General features: G+C 39.9%; 39 non-coding genes across 39 annotated transcripts; all 39 read right to left on the reverse strand.

The window, feature by feature from the left end:
- Positions 1-91: 91 nt before the first annotated feature.
- Positions 92-192, reverse strand: trnay-gua (transfer RNA tyrosine (anticodon GUA)). The gene is made up of 2 exons: positions 156-192; positions 92-127 (listed from the first exon to the last, which is right to left on the reverse strand). It is a non-coding gene; the product is annotated as a tRNA-Tyr (tRNA).
- Positions 193-321: 129 nt separating this feature from the next.
- Positions 322-422, reverse strand: trnay-gua (transfer RNA tyrosine (anticodon GUA)). Its single transcript has 2 exons — positions 386-422; positions 322-357 (listed from the first exon to the last, which is right to left on the reverse strand). It is a non-coding gene; the product is annotated as a tRNA-Tyr (tRNA).
- A 129-nt stretch (positions 423-551) lies between these two features.
- On the reverse strand, positions 552-652 carry trnay-gua (transfer RNA tyrosine (anticodon GUA)). The gene is made up of 2 exons: positions 616-652; positions 552-587 (listed from the first exon to the last, which is right to left on the reverse strand). It is a non-coding gene; the product is annotated as a tRNA-Tyr (tRNA).
- A 1,030-nt stretch (positions 653-1,682) lies between these two features.
- On the reverse strand, positions 1,683-1,783 carry trnay-gua (transfer RNA tyrosine (anticodon GUA)). Its single transcript has 2 exons — positions 1,747-1,783; positions 1,683-1,718 (listed from the first exon to the last, which is right to left on the reverse strand). It is a non-coding gene; the product is annotated as a tRNA-Tyr (tRNA).
- A 436-nt stretch (positions 1,784-2,219) lies between these two features.
- Positions 2,220-2,320, reverse strand: trnay-gua (transfer RNA tyrosine (anticodon GUA)). Its single transcript has 2 exons — positions 2,284-2,320; positions 2,220-2,255 (listed from the first exon to the last, which is right to left on the reverse strand). It is a non-coding gene; the product is annotated as a tRNA-Tyr (tRNA).
- A 200-nt stretch (positions 2,321-2,520) lies between these two features.
- trnay-gua (transfer RNA tyrosine (anticodon GUA)) lies at positions 2,521-2,621 on the reverse strand. The gene is made up of 2 exons: positions 2,585-2,621; positions 2,521-2,556 (listed from the first exon to the last, which is right to left on the reverse strand). It is a non-coding gene; the product is annotated as a tRNA-Tyr (tRNA).
- A 501-nt stretch (positions 2,622-3,122) lies between these two features.
- Positions 3,123-3,223, reverse strand: trnay-gua (transfer RNA tyrosine (anticodon GUA)). Its single transcript has 2 exons — positions 3,187-3,223; positions 3,123-3,158 (listed from the first exon to the last, which is right to left on the reverse strand). It is a non-coding gene; the product is annotated as a tRNA-Tyr (tRNA).
- A 430-nt stretch (positions 3,224-3,653) lies between these two features.
- Positions 3,654-3,754, reverse strand: trnay-gua (transfer RNA tyrosine (anticodon GUA)). The gene is made up of 2 exons: positions 3,718-3,754; positions 3,654-3,689 (listed from the first exon to the last, which is right to left on the reverse strand). It is a non-coding gene; the product is annotated as a tRNA-Tyr (tRNA).
- A 729-nt stretch (positions 3,755-4,483) lies between these two features.
- On the reverse strand, positions 4,484-4,584 carry trnay-gua (transfer RNA tyrosine (anticodon GUA)). The gene is made up of 2 exons: positions 4,548-4,584; positions 4,484-4,519 (listed from the first exon to the last, which is right to left on the reverse strand). It is a non-coding gene; the product is annotated as a tRNA-Tyr (tRNA).
- A 206-nt stretch (positions 4,585-4,790) lies between these two features.
- Positions 4,791-4,891, reverse strand: trnay-gua (transfer RNA tyrosine (anticodon GUA)). Its single transcript has 2 exons — positions 4,855-4,891; positions 4,791-4,826 (listed from the first exon to the last, which is right to left on the reverse strand). It is a non-coding gene; the product is annotated as a tRNA-Tyr (tRNA).
- A 311-nt stretch (positions 4,892-5,202) lies between these two features.
- Positions 5,203-5,303, reverse strand: trnay-gua (transfer RNA tyrosine (anticodon GUA)). The gene is made up of 2 exons: positions 5,267-5,303; positions 5,203-5,238 (listed from the first exon to the last, which is right to left on the reverse strand). It is a non-coding gene; the product is annotated as a tRNA-Tyr (tRNA).
- Positions 5,304-5,509: 206 nt separating this feature from the next.
- Positions 5,510-5,610, reverse strand: trnay-gua (transfer RNA tyrosine (anticodon GUA)). Its single transcript has 2 exons — positions 5,574-5,610; positions 5,510-5,545 (listed from the first exon to the last, which is right to left on the reverse strand). It is a non-coding gene; the product is annotated as a tRNA-Tyr (tRNA).
- A 198-nt stretch (positions 5,611-5,808) lies between these two features.
- On the reverse strand, positions 5,809-5,909 carry trnay-gua (transfer RNA tyrosine (anticodon GUA)). Its single transcript has 2 exons — positions 5,873-5,909; positions 5,809-5,844 (listed from the first exon to the last, which is right to left on the reverse strand). It is a non-coding gene; the product is annotated as a tRNA-Tyr (tRNA).
- Positions 5,910-6,036: 127 nt separating this feature from the next.
- On the reverse strand, positions 6,037-6,137 carry trnay-gua (transfer RNA tyrosine (anticodon GUA)). Its single transcript has 2 exons — positions 6,101-6,137; positions 6,037-6,072 (listed from the first exon to the last, which is right to left on the reverse strand). It is a non-coding gene; the product is annotated as a tRNA-Tyr (tRNA).
- A 200-nt stretch (positions 6,138-6,337) lies between these two features.
- Positions 6,338-6,438, reverse strand: trnay-gua (transfer RNA tyrosine (anticodon GUA)). The gene is made up of 2 exons: positions 6,402-6,438; positions 6,338-6,373 (listed from the first exon to the last, which is right to left on the reverse strand). It is a non-coding gene; the product is annotated as a tRNA-Tyr (tRNA).
- Positions 6,439-7,167: 729 nt separating this feature from the next.
- trnay-gua (transfer RNA tyrosine (anticodon GUA)) lies at positions 7,168-7,268 on the reverse strand. Its single transcript has 2 exons — positions 7,232-7,268; positions 7,168-7,203 (listed from the first exon to the last, which is right to left on the reverse strand). It is a non-coding gene; the product is annotated as a tRNA-Tyr (tRNA).
- Positions 7,269-7,474: 206 nt separating this feature from the next.
- trnay-gua (transfer RNA tyrosine (anticodon GUA)) lies at positions 7,475-7,575 on the reverse strand. The gene is made up of 2 exons: positions 7,539-7,575; positions 7,475-7,510 (listed from the first exon to the last, which is right to left on the reverse strand). It is a non-coding gene; the product is annotated as a tRNA-Tyr (tRNA).
- Positions 7,576-7,886: 311 nt separating this feature from the next.
- On the reverse strand, positions 7,887-7,987 carry trnay-gua (transfer RNA tyrosine (anticodon GUA)). Its single transcript has 2 exons — positions 7,951-7,987; positions 7,887-7,922 (listed from the first exon to the last, which is right to left on the reverse strand). It is a non-coding gene; the product is annotated as a tRNA-Tyr (tRNA).
- Positions 7,988-8,193: 206 nt separating this feature from the next.
- On the reverse strand, positions 8,194-8,294 carry trnay-gua (transfer RNA tyrosine (anticodon GUA)). Its single transcript has 2 exons — positions 8,258-8,294; positions 8,194-8,229 (listed from the first exon to the last, which is right to left on the reverse strand). It is a non-coding gene; the product is annotated as a tRNA-Tyr (tRNA).
- Positions 8,295-8,492: 198 nt separating this feature from the next.
- Positions 8,493-8,593, reverse strand: trnay-gua (transfer RNA tyrosine (anticodon GUA)). The gene is made up of 2 exons: positions 8,557-8,593; positions 8,493-8,528 (listed from the first exon to the last, which is right to left on the reverse strand). It is a non-coding gene; the product is annotated as a tRNA-Tyr (tRNA).
- Positions 8,594-8,720: 127 nt separating this feature from the next.
- trnay-gua (transfer RNA tyrosine (anticodon GUA)) lies at positions 8,721-8,821 on the reverse strand. The gene is made up of 2 exons: positions 8,785-8,821; positions 8,721-8,756 (listed from the first exon to the last, which is right to left on the reverse strand). It is a non-coding gene; the product is annotated as a tRNA-Tyr (tRNA).
- A 200-nt stretch (positions 8,822-9,021) lies between these two features.
- trnay-gua (transfer RNA tyrosine (anticodon GUA)) lies at positions 9,022-9,122 on the reverse strand. Its single transcript has 2 exons — positions 9,086-9,122; positions 9,022-9,057 (listed from the first exon to the last, which is right to left on the reverse strand). It is a non-coding gene; the product is annotated as a tRNA-Tyr (tRNA).
- Positions 9,123-9,851: 729 nt separating this feature from the next.
- Positions 9,852-9,952, reverse strand: trnay-gua (transfer RNA tyrosine (anticodon GUA)). Its single transcript has 2 exons — positions 9,916-9,952; positions 9,852-9,887 (listed from the first exon to the last, which is right to left on the reverse strand). It is a non-coding gene; the product is annotated as a tRNA-Tyr (tRNA).
- Positions 9,953-10,158: 206 nt separating this feature from the next.
- Positions 10,159-10,259, reverse strand: trnay-gua (transfer RNA tyrosine (anticodon GUA)). Its single transcript has 2 exons — positions 10,223-10,259; positions 10,159-10,194 (listed from the first exon to the last, which is right to left on the reverse strand). It is a non-coding gene; the product is annotated as a tRNA-Tyr (tRNA).
- A 311-nt stretch (positions 10,260-10,570) lies between these two features.
- trnay-gua (transfer RNA tyrosine (anticodon GUA)) lies at positions 10,571-10,671 on the reverse strand. The gene is made up of 2 exons: positions 10,635-10,671; positions 10,571-10,606 (listed from the first exon to the last, which is right to left on the reverse strand). It is a non-coding gene; the product is annotated as a tRNA-Tyr (tRNA).
- Positions 10,672-10,877: 206 nt separating this feature from the next.
- On the reverse strand, positions 10,878-10,978 carry trnay-gua (transfer RNA tyrosine (anticodon GUA)). The gene is made up of 2 exons: positions 10,942-10,978; positions 10,878-10,913 (listed from the first exon to the last, which is right to left on the reverse strand). It is a non-coding gene; the product is annotated as a tRNA-Tyr (tRNA).
- A 198-nt stretch (positions 10,979-11,176) lies between these two features.
- Positions 11,177-11,277, reverse strand: trnay-gua (transfer RNA tyrosine (anticodon GUA)). The gene is made up of 2 exons: positions 11,241-11,277; positions 11,177-11,212 (listed from the first exon to the last, which is right to left on the reverse strand). It is a non-coding gene; the product is annotated as a tRNA-Tyr (tRNA).
- A 430-nt stretch (positions 11,278-11,707) lies between these two features.
- trnay-gua (transfer RNA tyrosine (anticodon GUA)) lies at positions 11,708-11,808 on the reverse strand. The gene is made up of 2 exons: positions 11,772-11,808; positions 11,708-11,743 (listed from the first exon to the last, which is right to left on the reverse strand). It is a non-coding gene; the product is annotated as a tRNA-Tyr (tRNA).
- Positions 11,809-12,008: 200 nt separating this feature from the next.
- trnay-gua (transfer RNA tyrosine (anticodon GUA)) lies at positions 12,009-12,109 on the reverse strand. Its single transcript has 2 exons — positions 12,073-12,109; positions 12,009-12,044 (listed from the first exon to the last, which is right to left on the reverse strand). It is a non-coding gene; the product is annotated as a tRNA-Tyr (tRNA).
- Positions 12,110-13,459: 1,350 nt separating this feature from the next.
- On the reverse strand, positions 13,460-13,560 carry trnay-gua (transfer RNA tyrosine (anticodon GUA)). The gene is made up of 2 exons: positions 13,524-13,560; positions 13,460-13,495 (listed from the first exon to the last, which is right to left on the reverse strand). It is a non-coding gene; the product is annotated as a tRNA-Tyr (tRNA).
- A 198-nt stretch (positions 13,561-13,758) lies between these two features.
- Positions 13,759-13,859, reverse strand: trnay-gua (transfer RNA tyrosine (anticodon GUA)). The gene is made up of 2 exons: positions 13,823-13,859; positions 13,759-13,794 (listed from the first exon to the last, which is right to left on the reverse strand). It is a non-coding gene; the product is annotated as a tRNA-Tyr (tRNA).
- A 513-nt stretch (positions 13,860-14,372) lies between these two features.
- trnay-gua (transfer RNA tyrosine (anticodon GUA)) lies at positions 14,373-14,473 on the reverse strand. The gene is made up of 2 exons: positions 14,437-14,473; positions 14,373-14,408 (listed from the first exon to the last, which is right to left on the reverse strand). It is a non-coding gene; the product is annotated as a tRNA-Tyr (tRNA).
- Positions 14,474-14,671: 198 nt separating this feature from the next.
- On the reverse strand, positions 14,672-14,772 carry trnay-gua (transfer RNA tyrosine (anticodon GUA)). Its single transcript has 2 exons — positions 14,736-14,772; positions 14,672-14,707 (listed from the first exon to the last, which is right to left on the reverse strand). It is a non-coding gene; the product is annotated as a tRNA-Tyr (tRNA).
- Positions 14,773-14,978: 206 nt separating this feature from the next.
- On the reverse strand, positions 14,979-15,079 carry trnay-gua (transfer RNA tyrosine (anticodon GUA)). Its single transcript has 2 exons — positions 15,043-15,079; positions 14,979-15,014 (listed from the first exon to the last, which is right to left on the reverse strand). It is a non-coding gene; the product is annotated as a tRNA-Tyr (tRNA).
- Positions 15,080-15,509: 430 nt separating this feature from the next.
- On the reverse strand, positions 15,510-15,610 carry trnay-gua (transfer RNA tyrosine (anticodon GUA)). The gene is made up of 2 exons: positions 15,574-15,610; positions 15,510-15,545 (listed from the first exon to the last, which is right to left on the reverse strand). It is a non-coding gene; the product is annotated as a tRNA-Tyr (tRNA).
- Positions 15,611-15,810: 200 nt separating this feature from the next.
- Positions 15,811-15,911, reverse strand: trnay-gua (transfer RNA tyrosine (anticodon GUA)). Its single transcript has 2 exons — positions 15,875-15,911; positions 15,811-15,846 (listed from the first exon to the last, which is right to left on the reverse strand). It is a non-coding gene; the product is annotated as a tRNA-Tyr (tRNA).
- Positions 15,912-17,261: 1,350 nt separating this feature from the next.
- On the reverse strand, positions 17,262-17,362 carry trnay-gua (transfer RNA tyrosine (anticodon GUA)). The gene is made up of 2 exons: positions 17,326-17,362; positions 17,262-17,297 (listed from the first exon to the last, which is right to left on the reverse strand). It is a non-coding gene; the product is annotated as a tRNA-Tyr (tRNA).
- Positions 17,363-17,568: 206 nt separating this feature from the next.
- Positions 17,569-17,669, reverse strand: trnay-gua (transfer RNA tyrosine (anticodon GUA)). Its single transcript has 2 exons — positions 17,633-17,669; positions 17,569-17,604 (listed from the first exon to the last, which is right to left on the reverse strand). It is a non-coding gene; the product is annotated as a tRNA-Tyr (tRNA).
- Positions 17,670-17,869: 200 nt separating this feature from the next.
- Positions 17,870-17,970, reverse strand: trnay-gua (transfer RNA tyrosine (anticodon GUA)). Its single transcript has 2 exons — positions 17,934-17,970; positions 17,870-17,905 (listed from the first exon to the last, which is right to left on the reverse strand). It is a non-coding gene; the product is annotated as a tRNA-Tyr (tRNA).
- Positions 17,971-18,470: the final 500 nt, after the last annotated feature.

Here is an 18,470-nt window from a genome sequence, read left to right on the forward strand (position 1 = left end):
TCAGATTTGGTTTGATATCAGTAAAATCCCTGTTTATTCCACTCTCACTAAGGGCCATACAACTCTTCCAAAACGGACAAAGATAAAAACCTCCTTCGAGCCGGAGTTGAACCAGCGACCTAAGGATACCTGCAAATTGCAAAATGAATATCAGCCTACAGTCCTCCGCTCTACCAACTGAGCTATCGAAGGGTGACAAAGATAAAATTCTCCTTCGAGCCGGAGTTGAACCAGATTTGGTTTGATATCAGTAAAATCCCTGTTTATTCCACTCTCACTAAGGGCCATACAACTGTTCCAAAACGGACAAAGATAAAAACCTCCTTCGAGCCGGAGTTGAACCAGCGACCTAAGGATACCTGCTAATTGCACATTGAATATCAGCCTACAGTCCTCCGCTCTACCAACTGAGCTATCGAAGGGTGACAAACATAAAATTCTCCTTCGAGCCGGAGTTGAACCAGATTTGGTTTGATATCAGTAAAATCCCTGTTTATTCCACTCTCACTCAGGGCCATACAACTCTTCCAAAACGGACAAAGATAAAAAGCTCCTTCGAGCCGGAGTTGAACCAGCAACCTAAGGATACCTGCTAATTGCACATTGAATATCAGCCTACAGTCCTCCGCTCTACCAACTGAGCTATCGAAGGCTAATTTTGTTGTGTTGTTTTTTAGACTGTATAACAAAGCTTGACCTGAAGACGAACCAAAGTTTGTTTTACAAAGAACAGATGGATTTGTTTTCAGGAAATTTCAAGAGAAGATTTGGTTTGATATCAGTAAAATCCCTGTTTATTCCACTCTCACAAAGGGCCATACAACTCTTCCAAAACGGACAAAGATAAAATTCTCCTTCGAGCCGGAGTTGAACCAGCAACCTAAGGATACCTGCTAATTGCACATTGAATATCAGCCTACAGTCCTCCGCTCTACAAACTGAGCTATCGAAGGGTAAAGTTATTGTGTTGTTTTTTAGCAGGGAATACAAGGCTGGACCTAAAGACGAACCAAAGTTTGTTTTACAAAGAACAGATGGATTCGTTTTCAGGAAATTTCAAGAGAAGATTTGGTTTGATATCAGTAAAATCCCTGTTTATTCCACTCTCACAAAGGGCCATACAACTCTTCCAAAACGGACAAAGATAAAATTCTCCTTCGAGCCGGAGTTGAACCAGCAACCTAAGGATACCTGCTAATTGCACATTGAATATCAGCCTACAGTCCTCCGCTCTACAAACTGAGCTATCGAAGGGTAAAGTTATTGTGTTGTTTTTTAGCAGGGAATACAAGGCTGGACCTAAAGACGAACCAAAGTTTGTTTTACAAAGAACAGATGGATTCGTTTTCAGGAAATTTCAAGAGAAGATTTGGTTTGATATCAGTAAAATCCCTGTTTATTCCACTCTCACTAAGGGCCATACAACTCTTCCAAAACGGACAAAGAAAAACCTCCTTCGAGCCGGAGCTGAACCAGCGACCTAAGGATACCTGCTAATTGCACATTGAATATCAGCCTACAGTCCTCCGCTCTACCAACTGAGCTATCGAAGGGTGACAAAGATAAAATTCTCCTTCGAGCCGGAGTTGAACCAGATTTGGTTTGATATCAGTAAAATCCCTGTTTATTCCACTCTCACTAAGGGCCATACAACTCTTCCAAAACGGACAAAGATAAAAACCTCCTTCGAGCCGGAGTTGAACCAGCGACCTAAGGATACCTGCTAATTGCACATTGAATATCAGCCTACAGTCCTCCGCTCTACCAACTGAGCTATCGAAGGGTGACAAAGATAAAATTCTCCTTCGAGCCGGAGTTGAACCAGATTTGGTTTGATATCAGTAAAATCCCTGTTTATTCCACTCTCACTCAGGGCCATACAACTCTTCCAAAACGGACAAAGATAAAAAGCTCCTTCGAGCCGGAGTTGAACCAGCGACCTAAGGATACCTGCTAATTGCACATTGAATATCAGCCTACAGTCCTCCGCTCTACCAACTGAGCTATGGAGGGGTAATCTTATTGAGTTGTTTTTTAGCATGTATAACAAAGCTTGACCTAAAGACGAACCAAAGTTTGTTTTACAAAGAACAGATGGATTCGTTTTCAGGAAATTTCAAGAGAAGATTTGGTTGGCCATCAGTAAAATCCCTGTTTATTCCACTCTCACTAATAATGAGGGCCATACAACTGTTCCAAAACGGACAAAGATAAAAACCTCCTTCGAGCCGGAGTTGAACCAGCGACCTAAGGATACCTGCTAATTGCACATTGAATATCAGCCTACAGTCCTCCGCTCTACCAACTGAGCTATCGAAGGCTAATTTTGTTGTGTTGTTTTTTAGACTGTATAACAAAGCTTGACCTGAAGACGAACCAAAGTTTGTTTTACAAAGAACAGATGGATTTGTTTTCAGGAAATTTCAAGAGAAGATTTGGTTTGATATCAGTAAAATCCCTGTTTATTCCACTCTCACAAAGGGCCATACAACTCTTCCAAAACGGACAAAGATAAAATTCTCCTTCGAGCCGGAGTTGAACCAGCAACCTAAGGATACGTGCTAATTGCACATTGAATATCAGCCTACAGTCCTCCGCTCTACCAACTGAGCTATCGAAGGCTAATTTTGTTGTGTTGTTTTTTAGACTGTATAACAAAGCTTGACCTGAAGACGAACCAAAGTTTGTTTTACAAAGAACAGATGGATTTGTTTTCAGGAAATTTCAAGAGAAGATTTGGTTTGATATCAGTAAAATCCCTGTTTATTCCACTCTCACAAAGGGCCATACAACTCTTCCAAAACGGACAAAGATAAAATTCTCCTTCGAGCCGGAGTTGAACCAGCAACCTAAGGATACCTGCTAATTGCACATTGAATATCAGCCTACAGTCCTCCGCTCTACAAACTGAGCTATCGAAGGGTAAAGTTATTGTGTTGTTTTTTAGCAGGGAATACAAGGCTGGACCTAAAGACGAACCAAAGTTTGTTTTACAAAGAACAGATGGATTCGTTTTCAGGAAATTTCAAGAGAAGATTTGGTTTGATATCAGTAAAATCCCTGTTTATTCCACTCTCACTAAGGGCCATACAACTCTTCCAAAACGGACAAAGATAAAAACCTCCTTCGAGCTGGAGTTGAACCAGCGACCTAAGGATACCTGCTAATTGCACATTGAATATCAGCCTACAGTCCTCCGCTCTACCAACTGAGCTATCGAAGGGTGACAAAGATAAAATTCTCCTTCGAGCCGGAGTTGAACCAGATTTGGTTTGATATCAGTAAAATCCCTGTTTATTCCACTCTCACTCAGGGCCATACAACTCTTCCAAAACGGACAAAGATAAAAAGCTCCTTCGAGCCGGAGTTGAACCAGCGACCTAAGGATACCTGCTAATTGCACATTGAATATCAGCCTACAGTCCTCCGCTCTACCAACTGAGCTATGGAGGGGTAATCTTATTGAGTTGTTTTTTAGCATGTATAACAAAGCTTGACCTAAAGACGAACCAAAGTTTGTTTTACAAAGAACAGATGGATTCGTTTTCAGGAAATTTCAAGAGAAGATTTGGTTTGATATCAGTAAAATCCCTGTTTATTCCACTCTCACAAAGGGCCATACAACTCTTCCAAAACGGACAAAGATAAAATTCTCCTTCGAGCCGGAGTTGAACCAGCAACCTAAGGATACCTGCTAATTGCACATTGAATATCAGCCTACAGTCCTCCGCTCTACCAACTGAGCTATCGAAGGCTAATTTTGTTGTGTTGTTTTTTAGACTGTATAACAAAGCTTGACCTGAAGACGAACCAAAGTTTGTTTTACAAAGAACAGATGGATTTGTTTTCAGGAAATTTCAAGAGAAGATTTGGTTTGATATCAGTAAAATCCCTGTTTATTCCACTCTCACAAAGGGCCATACAACTCTTCCAAAACGGACAAAGATAAAATTCTCCTTCGAGCCGGAGTTGAACCAGCAACCTAAGGATACCTGCTAATTGCACATTGAATATCAGCCTACAGTCCTCCGCTCTACAAACTGAGCTATCGAAGGGTAAAGTTATTGTGTTGTTTTTTAGCAGGGAATACAAGGCTGGACCTAAAGACGAACCAAAGTTTGTTTTACAAAGAACAGATGGATTCGTTTTCAGGAAATTTCAAGAGAAGATTTGGTTTGATATCAGTAAAATCCCTGTTTATTCCACTCTCACTAAGGGCCATACAACTCTTCCAAAACGGACAAAGAAAAACCTCCTTCGAGCCGGAGCTGAACCAGCGACCTAAGGATACCTGCTAATTGCACATTGAATATCAGCCTACAGTCCTCCGCTCTACCAACTGAGCTATCGAAGGGTGACAAAGATAAAATTCTCCTTCGAGCCGGAGTTGAACCAGATTTGGTTTGATATCAGTAAAATCCCTGTTTATTCCACTCTCACTAAGGGCCATACAACTCTTCCAAAACGGACAAAGATAAAAACCTCCTTCGAGCCGGAGTTGAACCAGCGACCTAAGGATACCTGCTAATTGCACGTTGAATATCAGCCTACAGTCCTCCGCTCTACCAACTGAGCTATCGAAGGGTAAAGTTATTGTGTTGTTTTTTAGCAGGGAATACAAGGCTGGACCTAAAGACGAACCAAAGTTTGTTTTACAAAGAACAGATGGATTCGTTTTCAGGAAATTTCAAGAGAAGATTTGATTTGATATCAGTAAAATCCCTGTTTATTCCACTCTCACTAATAATGAGGTCCATACAACTGTTCCAAAACGGACAAAGATAAAAACCTCCTTCGAGCCGGAGTTGAACCAGCGACCTAAGGATACCTGCTAATTGCACATTGAATATCAGCCTACAGTCCTCCGCTCTACCAACTGAGCTATCGAAGGCTAATTTTGTTGTGTTGTTTTTTAGACTGTATAACAAAGCTTGACCTGAAGACGAACCAAAGTTTGTTTTACAAAGAACAGATGGATTTGTTTTCAGGAAATTTCAAGAGAAGATTTGGTTTGATATCAGTAAAATCCCTGTTTATTCCACTCTCACAAAGGGCCATACAACTCTTCCAAAACGGACAAAGATAAAATTCTCCTTCGAGCCGGAGTTGAACCAGATTTGGTTTGATATCAGTAAAATCCCTGTTTATTCCACTCTCACTTAGGGCCATACAACTCTTCCAAAACGGACAAAGATAAAAACCTCCTTCGAGCCGGAGTTGAACCAGCGACCTAAGGATACCTGCTAATTGCACATTGAATATCAGCCTACAGTCCTCCGCTCTACCAACTGAGCTATCGAAGGGTAATCTTATTGAGTTGTTTTTTAGCCTGTATAACAAAGTTCGACCTGAAGACGAACCAAAGTTTGTTTTACAAAGAACAGATGGATTCGTTTTCAGGAAATTTCAAGAGAAGATTTGGTTGGCCATCAGTTAAAACTCTGTTTATTCCACTCTCACTAATAATGAGGGCCATACAACTCTTCCAAAAGGGACAAAGATAAAAAACTCCTTCGAGCCGGAGTTGAACCAGCGACCTAAGGATACCTGCTAATTGCACATTGAATATCAGCCTACAGTCCTCCGCTCTACCAACTGAGCTATCGAAGGGTAATCTTATTGAGTTGTTTTTTAGCCTGTATAACAAAGTTCGACCTGAAGACGAACCAAAGTTTGTTTTACAAAGAACAGATGGATTCGTTTTCAGGAAATTTCAAGAGAAGATTTGGTTGGCCATCAGTAAAAACTCTGTTTATTCCACTCTCACTAAGGGCCATACAACTCTTCCAAAACAGACAAAGAAAAACCTCCTTCGAGCCGGAGTTGAACCAGCGACCTAAGGATACCTGCTAATTGCACATTGAATATCAGCCTACAGTCCTCCGCTCTACCAACTGAGCTATCGAAGGGTGACAAAGATAAAATTCTCCTTCGAGCCGGAGTTGAACCAGATTTGGTTTGATATCAGTAAAATCCCTGTTTATTCCACTCTCACTAAGGGCCATACAACTCTTCCAAAACAGACAAAGAAAAACCTCCTTCGAGCCGGAGTTGAACCAGCGACCTAAGGATACCTGCTAATTGCACATTGAATATCAGCCTACAGTCCTCCGCTCTACCAACTGAGCTATCGAAGGCTAATTTTGTTGTGTTGTTTTTTAGACTGTATAACAAAGCTTGACCTGAAGACGAACCAAAGTTTGTTTTACAAAGAACAGATGGATTTGTTTTCAGGAAATTTCAAGAGAAGATTTGGTTTGATATCAGTAAAATCCCTGTTTATTCCACTCTCACAAAGGGCCATACAACTCTTCCAAAACGGACAAAGATAAAATTCTCCTTCGAGCCGGAGTTGAACCAGCAACCTAAGGATACCTGCTAATTGCACATTGAATATCAGCCTACAGTCCTCCGCTCTACCAACTGAGCTATCGAAGGCTAATTTTGTTGTGTTGTTTTTTAGACTGTATAACAAAGCTTGACCTGAAGACGAACCAAAGTTTGTTTTACAAAGAACAGATGGATTTGTTTTCAGGAAATTTCAAGAGAAGATTTGGTTTGATATCAGTAAAATCCCTGTTTATTCCACTCTCACAAAGGGCCATACAACTCTTCCAAAACGGACAAAGATAAAATTCTCCTTCGAGCCGGAGTTGAACCAGCAACCTAAGGATACCTGCTAATTGCACATTGAATATCAGCCTACAGTCCTCCGCTCTACAAACTGAGCTATCGAAGGGTAAAGTTATTGTGTTGTTTTTTAGCAGGGAATACAAGGCTGGACCTAAAGACGAACCAAAGTTTGTTTTACAAAGAACAGATGGATTCGTTTTCAGGAAATTTCAAGAGAAGATTTGGTTTGATATCAGTAAAATCCCTGTTTATTCCACTCTCACTAAGGGCCATACAACTCTTCCAAAACGGACAAAGAAAAACCTCCTTCGAGCCGGAGCTGAACCAGCGACCTAAGGATTCCTGCTAATTGCACATTGAATATCAGCCTACAGTCCTCCGCTCTACCAACTGAGCTATCGAAGGGTGACAAAGATAAAATTCTCCTTCGAGCCGGAGTTGAACCAGATTTGGTTTGATATCAGTAAAATCCCTGTTTATTCCACTCTCACTAAGGGCCATACAACTCTTCCAAAACGGACAAAGATAAAAACCTCCTTCGAGCCGGAGTTGAACCAGCGACCTAAGGATACCTGCTAATTGCACGTTGAATATCAGCCTACAGTCCTCCGCTCTACCAACTGAGCTATCGAAGGGTAAAGTTATTGTGTTGTTTTTTAGCAGGGAATACAAGGCTGGACCTAAAGACGAACCAAAGTTTGTTTTACAAAGAACAGATGGATTCGTTTTCAGGAAATTTCAAGAGAAGATTTGATTTGATATCAGTAAAATCCCTGTTTATTCCACTCTCACTAATAATGAGGTCCATACAACTGTTCCAAAACGGACAAAGATAAAAACCTCCTTCGAGCCGGAGTTGAACCAGCGACCTAAGGATACCTGCTAATTGCACATTGAATATCAGCCTACAGTCCTCCGCTCTACCAACTGAGCTATCGAAGGCTAATTTTGTTGTGTTGTTTTTTAGACTGTATAACAAAGCTTGACCTGAAGACGAACCAAAGTTTGTTTTACAAAGAACAGATGGATTTGTTTTCAGGAAATTTCAAGAGAAGATTTGGTTTGATATCAGTAAAATCCCTGTTTATTCCACTCTCACAAAGGGCCATACAACTCTTCCAAAACGGACAAAGATAAAATTCTCCTTCGAGCCGGAGTTGAACCAGATTTGGTTTGATATCAGTAAAATCCCTGTTTATTCCACTCTCACTTAGGGCCATACAACTCTTCCAAAACGGACAAAGATAAAAACCTCCTTCGAGCCGGAGTTGAACCAGCGACCTAAGGATACCTGCTAATTGCACATTGAATATCAGCCTACAGTCCTCCGCTCTACCAACTGAGCTATCGAAGGGTAATCTTATTGAGTTGTTTTTTAGCCTGTATAACAAAGTTCGACCTGAAGACGAACCAAAGTTTGTTTTACAAAGAACAGATGGATTCGTTTTCAGGAAATTTCAAGAGAAGATTTGGTTGGCCATCAGTTAAAACTCTGTTTATTCCACTCTCACTAATAATGAGGGCCATACAACTCTTCCAAAAGGGACAAAGATAAAAACCTCCTTCGAGCCGGAGTTGAACCAGCGACCTAAGGATACCTGCTAATTGCACATTGAATATCAGCCTACAGTCCTCCGCTCTACCAACTGAGCTATCGAAGGGTAATCTTATTGAGTTGTTTTTTAGCCTGTATAACAAAGTTCGACCTGAAGACGAACCAAAGTTTGTTTTACAAAGAACAGATGGATTCGTTTTCAGGAAATTTCAAGAGAAGATTTGGTTGGCCATCAGTAAAAACTCTGTTTATTCCACTCTCACTAAGGGCCATACAACTCTTCCAAAACAGACAAAGAAAAACCTCCTTCGAGCCGGAGTTGAACCAGCGACCTAAGGATACCTGCTAATTGCACATTGAATATCAGCCTACAGTCCTCCGCTCTACCAACTGAGCTATCGAAGGGTGACAAAGATAAAATTCTCCTTCGAGCCGGAGTTGAACCAGATTTGGTTTGATATCAGTAAAATCCCTGTTTATTCCACTCTCACTAAGGGCCATACAACTCTTCCAAAACAGACAAAGAAAAACCTCCTTCGAGCCGGAGTTGAACCAGCGACCTAAGGATACCTGCTAATTGCACATTGAATATCAGCCTACAGTCCTCCGCTCTACCAACTGAGCTATCGAAGGCTAATTTTGTTGTGTTGTTTTTTAGACTGTATAACAAAGCTTGACCTGAAGACGAACCAAAGTTTGTTTTACAAAGAACAGATGGATTTGTTTTCAGGAAATTTCAAGAGAAGATTTGGTTTGATATCAGTAAAATCCCTGTTTATTCCACTCTCACAAAGGGCCATACAACTCTTCCAAAACGGACAAAGATAAAATTCTCCTTCGAGCCGGAGTTGAACCAGCAACCTAAGGATACCTGCTAATTGCACATTGAATATCAGCCTACAGTCCTCCGCTCTACCAACTGAGCTATCGAAGGCTAATTTTGTTGTGTTGTTTTTTAGACTGTATAACAAAGCTTGACCTGAAGACGAACCAAAGTTTGTTTTACAAAGAACAGATGGATTTGTTTTCAGGAAATTTCAAGAGAAGATTTGGTTTGATATCAGTAAAATCCCTGTTTATTCCACTCTCACAAAGGGCCATACAACTCTTCCAAAACGGACAAAGATAAAATTCTCCTTCGAGCCGGAGTTGAACCAGCAACCTAAGGATACCTGCTAATTGCACATTGAATATCAGCCTACAGTCCTCCGCTCTACAAACTGAGCTATCGAAGGGTAAAGTTATTGTGTTGTTTTTTAGCAGGGAATACAAGGCTGGACCTAAAGACGAACCAAAGTTTGTTTTACAAAGAACAGATGGATTCGTTTTCAGGAAATTTCAAGAGAAGATTTGGTTTGATATCAGTAAAATCCCTGTTTATTCCACTCTCACTAAGGGCCATACAACTCTTCCAAAACGGACAAAGAAAAACCTCCTTCGAGCCGGAGCTGAACCAGCGACCTAAGGATTCCTGCTAATTGCACATTGAATATCAGCCTACAGTCCTCCGCTCTACCAACTGAGCTATCGAAGGGTGACAAAGATAAAATTCTCCTTCGAGCCGGAGTTGAACCAGATTTGGTTTGATATCAGTAAAATCCCTGTTTATTCCACTCTCACTAAGGGCCATACAACTCTTCCAAAACGGACAAAGATAAAAACCTCCTTCGAGCCGGAGTTGAACCAGCGACCTAAGGATACCTGCTAATTGCACGTTGAATATCAGCCTACAGTCCTCCACTCTACCAACTGAGCTATCGAAGGGTAAAGTTATTGTGTTGTTTTTTAGCAGGGAATACAAGGCTGGACCTAAAGACGAACCAAAGTTTGTTTTACAAAGAACAGATGGATTCGTTTTCAGGAAATTTCAAGAGAAGATTTGATTTGATATCAGTAAAATCCCTGTTTATTCCACTCTCACTAATAATGAGGTCCATACAACTGTTCCAAAACGGACAAAGATAAAAACCTCCTTCGAGCCGGAGTTGAACCAGCGACCTAAGGATACCTGCTAATTGCACATTGAATATCAGCCTACAGTCCTCCGCTCTACCAACTGAGCTATCGAAGGCTAATTTTGTTGTGTTGTTTTTTAGACTGTATAACAAAGCTTGACCTGAAGACGAACCAAAGTTTGTTTTACAAAGAACAGATGGATTTGTTTTCAGGAAATTTCAAGAGAAGATTTGGTTTGATATCAGTAAAATCCCTGTTTATTCCACTCTCACAAAGGGCCATACAACTCTTCCAAAACGGACAAAGATAAAATTCTCCTTCGAGCCGGAGTTGAACCAGATTTGGTTTGATATCAGTAAAATCCCTGTTTATTCCACTCTCACTTAGGGCCATACAACTCTTCCAAAACGGACAAAGATAAAAACCTCCTTCGAGCCGGAGTTGAACCAGCGACCTAAGGATACCTGCTAATTGCACATTGAATATCAGCCTACAGTCCTCCGCTCTACCAACTGAGCTATCGAAGGGTAATCTTATTGAGTTGTTTTTTAGCCTGTATAACAAAGTTCGACCTGAAGACGAACCAAAGTTTGTTTTACAAAGAACAGATGGATTCGTTTTCAGGAAATTTCAAGAGAAGATTTGGTTGGCCATCAGTTAAAACTCTGTTTATTCCACTCTCACTAATAATGAGGGCCATACAACTCTTCCAAAAGGGACAAAGATAAAAACCTCCTTCGAGCCGGAGTTGAACCAGCGACCTAAGGATACCTGCTAATTGCACATTGAATATCAGCCTACAGTCCTCCGCTCTACCAACTGAGCTATCGAAGGGTAATCTTATTGAGTTGTTTTTTAGCCTGTATAACAAAGTTCGACCTGAAGACGAACCAAAGTTTGTTTTACAAAGAACAGATGGATTCGTTTTCAGGAAATTTCAAGAGAAGATTTGGTTGGCCATCAGTAAAAACTCTGTTTATTCCACTCTCACTAAGGGCCATACAACTCTTCCAAAACAGACAAAGAAAAACCTCCTTCGAGCCGGAGTTGAACCAGCGACCTAAGGATACCTGCTAATTGCACATTGAATATCAGCCTACAGTCCTCCGCTCTACCAACTGAGCTATCGAAGGGTAATCTTATTGAGTTGTTTTTTAGCCTGTATAACAAAGTTCGACCTGAAGACGAACCAAAGTTTGTTTTACAAAGAACAGATGGATTCGTTTTCAGGAAATTTCAAGAGAAGATTTGGTTGGCCATCAGTAAAAACTCTGTTTATTCCACTCTCACTAAGGGCCATACAACTCTTCCAAAACGGACAAAGATAAAAACCTCCTTTGAGCCGGAGTTGAACCAGCGACCTAAGGATACCTGCTAATTGCACATTGAATATCAGCCTACAGTCCTCCGCTCTACCAACTGAGCTATCGAAGGGTGACAAAGATAAAATTCTCCTTCGAGCCGGAGTTGAATCAGATTTGGTTTGATATCAGTAAAATCCCTGTTTATTCCACTCTCACTAAGGGCCATACAACTCTTCCAAAACGGACAAAGATAAAAACCTCCTTCGAGCCGGAGTTGAACCAGCGACCTAAGGATACCTGCTAATTGCACATTGAATATCAGCCTACAGTCCTCCGCTCTACCAACTGAGCTATCGAAGGGTAATCTTATTGAGTTGTTTTTTAGCCTGTATAACAAAGTTCGACCTGAAGACGAACCAAAGTTTGTTTTACAAAGAACAGATGGATTCGTTTTCAGGAAATTTCAAGAGAAGATTTGGTTGGCCATCAGTAAAAACTCTGTTTATTCCACTCTCACTAAGGGCCATACAACTCTTCCAAAACGGACAAAGATAAAAACCTCCTTCGAGCCGGAGTTGAACCAGCGACCTAAGGATACCTGCTAATTGCACATTGAATATCAGCCTACAGTCCTCCACTCTACCAACTGAGCTATCGAAGGGTAATCTTATTGAGTTGTTTTTTAGCATGTATAACAAAGCTTGACCTGAAGACGAACCAACGTTTGTTTCACAAAGAACAGATGGATTCGTTTTCAGGAAATTTCAAGAGAAGATTTGGTTGGCCATCAGTTAAAACTCTGTTTATTCCACTCTCACTAATAATGAGGGCCATACAACTCTTTCAAAACGGACAAAGATAAAATTCTCCTTCGAGCCGGAGTTGAACTATGGAGGACTAAAAGTGCCACAATTAAGTAAATAAATACACAATTAAATAATTACTTAAATGTGTCATTAATTAATTAAAAATAGAATTAAATACATAAATGTGTTAATAAATGTGTCATTAATTAATTCAAATACAGATTCATGTTATGTAAAATAACTTATTTCACTATTTACATTTACATTTCATGATCCTGCGTTGCAGTGCTTCATGAATTACTTAAAACTGTCAAACTGACCCATCAAAGTCAGTGGGCGGGGCTTACGCGAATCCAGTCTGATCCATTGCTTTGGTAGAGTACCTGGCCACGGCAGTATTTTGTTCCTGGCCCAAACTCTTTGTGGCATATAGATGGCCACCATAAGCTCATCAGGTCAGTGATATTAGCAGATAAACAATGCATCTTTCTAGATGTTTCATTACAATTCATGTGTTTGCAACAGGTGGAGATTTGTTGTCCACGGTGGGGTGGATGGATTCAGTCGTTTAGTAGCTCTGCATCAATCCAGTATCCGGAATTGATTTGTCTTGACTTGATACACAGGGTAACCAATCAGGCGTTAGGTTCCGCCTACCAACTTTTGATGGGTCAGTTTGACAGTCTTGACTTGATACACAGGGTAACCAATCAGGCGTTAGGTTCCGCCTACCAACTTTTGATGGGTCAGTTTGACAGTTTTAAGTAATTCATGAAGCACTGCAACGCAAGATCATGAAATGTAAATGTAAATAGTGAAATAAGTATATATGTATATTACATAATATGAATCTGTATTTGAATTAATTAATGACACATTTATTAACACATTTATGTATTTAATTCTATTTTTAATTAATTAATGACACATTTAAGTAATTATTTAATGATGTGTTTATTTATTTAATTGTGGCACTTTTAGTCCTCCATATTGAACCAGCGACCTAAGGATACCTGCTAATTGCACATTGAATATCAGCCTAGAGTCCTCCACTCTACCAACTGAGCTATCGAAGGGTGACAAAGATAAAATTCTCCTTCGAGCCGGAGTTGAACCAGATTTGGTTTGATATCAGTAAAATCCCTGTTTATTCCACTCTCACTAAGGGCCATACAACTCTTCCAAAACGGACAAAGATAAAAACCTCCTTCGAGCCGGAGTTGAACCAGCGACCTAAGGATACCTGCTAATTGCACATTGAATATCAGCCTACAGTCCTCCGCTCTACCAACTGAGCTATCGAAGGGTAATCTTATTGAGTTGTTTTTTAGCATGTATAACAAAGCTTGACCTGAAGACGAACCAACGTTTGTTTTACAAAGAACAGATGGATTCGTTTTCAGGAAATTTCAAGAGAAGATTTGGTTTGATATCAGTAAAATCCCTGTTTATTCCACTCTCACTAAGGGCCATACAACTCTTCCAAAACGGACAAAGAAAAACCTCCTTCGAGCCGGAGTTGAACCAGCGACCTAAGGATACCTGCTAATTGCACATTGAATATCAGCCTACAGTCCTCCGCTCTACCAACTGAGCTATCGAAGGGTAATCTTATTGAGTTGTTTTTTAGCCTGTATAACAAAGTTCGACCTGAAGACGAACCAAAGTTTGTTTTACAAAGAAGAGATGGATTCGTTTTCAGGAAATTTCAAGAGAAGATTTGGTTGGCCATCAGTTAAAACTCTGTTTATTCCACTCTCACTAATAATGAGGGCCATACAACTCTTTCAAAACGGACAAAGATAAAATTCTCCTTCGAGCCGGAGTTGAACCAGCGACCTAAGGATACCTGCTAATTGCACATTGAATATCAGCCTACAGTCCTCCGCTCTACCAACTGAGCAATCGAAGGGTAATCTTATTGAGTTGTTTTTTAGCATGTATAACAAAGCTTGACCTGAAGACGAACCAACGTTTGTTTTACAAAGAACAGATGGATTCGTTTTCAGGAAATTTCAAGAGAAGATTTGGTTGGCCATCAGTTAAAACTCTGTTTATTCCACTCTCACTAATAATGAAGGCCATACAACTCTTTCAAAACGGACAAAGATAAAATTCTCCTTCGAGCCGGAGTTGAACCAGCGACCTAAGGATACCTGCTAATTGCACATTGAATATCAGCCTACAGTCCTCCGCTCTACCAACTGAGCTATCAAAGGGTAAAGTTATTGTGTTGTTTTTTAGAAGGGAATACAAGGCTGGACCTAAAGACGAACCAAAGTTTGTTTTACAAAGAACAGATGGATTCGTTTTCAGGAAATTTCAAGAGAAGATTTGGTTTGATATCAGTAAAATCCCTGTTTATTCCACTCTCACTAAGGGCCATACAACTCTTCCAAAACGGACAAAGAAAAACCTCCTTCGAGCCGGAGTTGAACCAGCGACCTAAGGATACCTGCTAATTGCACATTGAATATCAGCCTACAGTCCTCCGCTCTACCAACTGAGCTATCGAAGGGTAATCTTATTGAGTTGTTTTTTAGCCTGTATAACAAAGTTCGACCTGAAGACGAACCAAAGTTTTTTTTTCAAAGAAGAGATGGATTCGTTTTCAGGAAATTTCAAGAGAAGATTTGGTTGGCCATCAGTTAAAACTCTGTTTATTCCACTCTCACTAATAATGAGGGCCATACAACTCTTTCAAAACGGACAAAGATAAATTTCTCCTTCGAGCCGGAGTTGAACCAGCGACCTAAGGATACCTGCTAATTGCACATTGAATATCAGCCTACAGTCCTCCGCTCTACCAACTGAGCTATCGAAGGGTAATCTTATTGAGTTGTTTTTTAGCCTGTATAACAAAGTTCGACCTGAAGACGAACCAAAGTTTGTTTTACAAAGAACAGATGGATTCGTTTTCAGGAAATTTCAAGAGAAGATTTGGTTGGCCATCAGTAAAAACTCTGTTTATTCCACTCTCACTAAGGGCCATACAACTCTTCCAAAACGGACAAAGATAAAAACCTCCTTTGAGCCGGAGTTGAACCAGCGACCTAAGGATACCTGCTAATTGAACATTGAATATCAGCCTACAGTCCTCCGCTCTACCAACTGAGCTATCGAAGGGTGACAAAGATAAAATTCTCCTTCGAGCCGGAGTTGAATCAGATTTGGTTTGATATCAGTAAAATCCCTGTTTATTCCACTCTCACTTAGGGCCATACAACTCTTCCAAAACGGACAAAGATAAAAACCTCCTTCGAGCTGGAGTTGAACCAGCGACCTAAGGATACCTGCTAATTGCACATTGAATATCAGCCTACAGTCCTCCGCTCTACCAACTGAGCTATCGAAGGGTAATCTTATTGAGTTGTTTTTTAGCCTGTATAACAAAGTTCGACCTGAAGACGAACCAAAGTTTGTTTTACAAAGAACAGATGGATTCGTTTTCAGGAAATTTCAAGAGAAGATTTGGTTGGCCATCAGTAAAAACTCTGTTTATTCCACTCTCACTAAGGGCCATACAACTCTTCCAAAACGGACAAAGATAAAAACCTCCTTCGAGCCGGAGTTGAACCAGCGACCTAAGGATACCTGCTAATTGCACATTGAATATCAGCCTACAGTCCTCCACTCTACCAACTGAGCTATCGAAGGGTAATCTTATTGAGTTGTTTTTTAGCATGTATAACAAAGCTTGACCTGAAGACGAACCAACGTTTGTTTCACAAAGAACAGATGGATTCGTTTTCAGGAAATTTCAAGAGAAGATTTGGTTGGCCATCAGTTAAAACTCTGTTTATTCCACTCTCACTAATAATGAGGGCCATACAACTCTTTCAAAACGGACAAAGATAAAATTCTCCTTCGAGCCGGAGTTGAACTATGGAGGACTAAAAGTGCCACAATTAAGTAAATAAATACACAATTAAATAATTACTTAAATGTGTCATTAATTAATTAAAAATAGAATTAAATACATAAATGTGTTAATAAATGTGTCATTAATTAATTCAAATACAGATTCATGTTATGTAAAATAACTTATTTCACTATTTACATTTACATTTCATGATCCTGCGTTGCAGTGCTTCATGAATTACTTAAAACTGTCAAACTGACCCATCAAAGTCAGTGGGCGGGGCTTACGCGAATCCAGTCTGATCCATTGCTTTGGTAGAGTACCTGGCCACGGCAGTATTTTGTTCCTGGCCCAAACTCTTTGTGGCATATAGATGGCCACCATAAGCTCATCAGGTCAGTGATATTAGCAGATAAACAATGCATCTTTCTAGATGTTTCATTACAATTCATGTGTTTGCAACAGGTGGAGATTTGTTGTCCACGGTGGGGTGGATGGATTCAGTCGTTTAGTAGCTCTGCATCAATCCAGTATCCGGAATTGATTTGTCTTGACTTGATACACAGGGTAACCAATCAGGCGTTAGGTTCCGCCTACCAACTTTTGATGGGTCAGTTTGACAGTCTTGACTTGATACACAGGGTAACCAATCAGGCGTTAGGTTCCGCCTACCAACTTTTGATGGGTCAGTTTGACAGTTTTAAGTAATTCATGAAGCACTGCAACGCAAGATCATGAAATGTAAATGTAAATAGTGAAATAAGTATATATGTATATTACATAATATGAATCTGTATTTGAATTAATTAATGACACATTTATTAACACATTTATGTATTTAATTCTATTTTTAATTAATTAATGACACATTTAAGTAATTATTTAATGATGTGTTTATTTATTTAATTGTGGCACTTTTAGTCCTCCATATTGAACCAGCGACCTAAGGATACCTGCTAATTGCACATTGAATATCAGCCTAGAGTCCTCCACTCTACCAACTGAGCTATCGAAGGGTGACAAAGATAAAATTCTCCTTCGAGCCGGAGTTGAACCAGATTTGGTTTGATATCAGTAAAATCCCTGTTTATTCCACTCTCACTAAGGGCCATACAACTCTTCCAAAACGGACAAAGATAAAAACCTCCTTCGAGCCGGAGTTGAACCAGCGACCTAAGGATACCTGCTAATTGCACATTGAATATCAGCCTACAGTCCTCCGCTCTACCAACTGAGCTATCGAAGGGTAATCTTATTGAGTTGTTTTTTAGCATGTATAACAAAGCTTGACCTGAAGACGAACCAACGTTTGTTTTACAAAGAACAGATGGATTCGTTTTCAGGAAATTTCAAGAGAAGATTTGGTTGGCCATCAGTTAAAACTCTGTTTATTCCACTCTCACTAATAATGAAGGCAATACAACTCTTTCAAAACGGACAAAGATAAAATTCTCCTTCGAGCCGGAGTTGAACCAGCGACCTAAGGATACCTGCTAATTGCACATTGAATATCAGCCTACAGTCCTCCGCTCTACCAACTGAGCTATCGAAGGGTAATCTTATTGAGTTGTTTTTTAGCCTGTATAACAAAGTTCGACCTGAAGACGAACCAAAGTTTGTTTTACAAAGAACAGATGGATTCGTTTTCAGGAAATTTCAAGAGAAGATTTGGTTGGCCATCAGTAAAAACTCTGTTTATTCCACTCTCACTAAGGGCCATACAACTCTTCCAAAACGGACAAAGATAAAAACCTCCTTCGAGCCGGAGTTGAACCAGCGACCTAAGGATACCTGCTAATTGCACATTGAATATCAGCCTACAGTCCTCCACTCTACCAACTGAGCTATCGAAGGGTAATCTTATTGAGTTGTTTTTTAGCATGTATAACAAAGCTTGACCTGAAGACGAACCAACGTTTGTTTCACAAAGAACAGATGGATTCGTTTTCAGGAAATTTCAAGAGAAGATTTGGTTGGCCATCAGTTAAAACTCTGTTTATTCCACTCTCACTAATAATGAGGGCCATACAACTCTTTCAAAACGGACAAAGATAAAATTCTCCTTCGAGCCGGAGTTGAACTATGGAGGACTAAAAGTGCCACAATTAAGTAAATAAATACACAATTAAATAATTACTTAAATGTGTCATTAATTAATTAAAAATAGAATTAAATACATAAATGTGTTAATAAATGTGTCATTAATTAATTCAAATACAGATTCATGTTATGTAAAATAACTTATTTCACTATTTACATTTACATTTCATGATCCTGCGTTGCAGTGCTTCATGAATTACTTAAAACTGTCAAACTGACCCATCAAAGTCAGTGGGCGGGGCTTACGCGAATCC

This window comes from Pungitius pungitius, chromosome 4, assembly GCF_949316345.1.
Source record: "Pungitius pungitius chromosome 4, fPunPun2.1, whole genome shotgun sequence".
Classification (NCBI taxonomy): domain Eukaryota; kingdom Metazoa; phylum Chordata; class Actinopteri; order Perciformes; family Gasterosteidae; genus Pungitius; species Pungitius pungitius.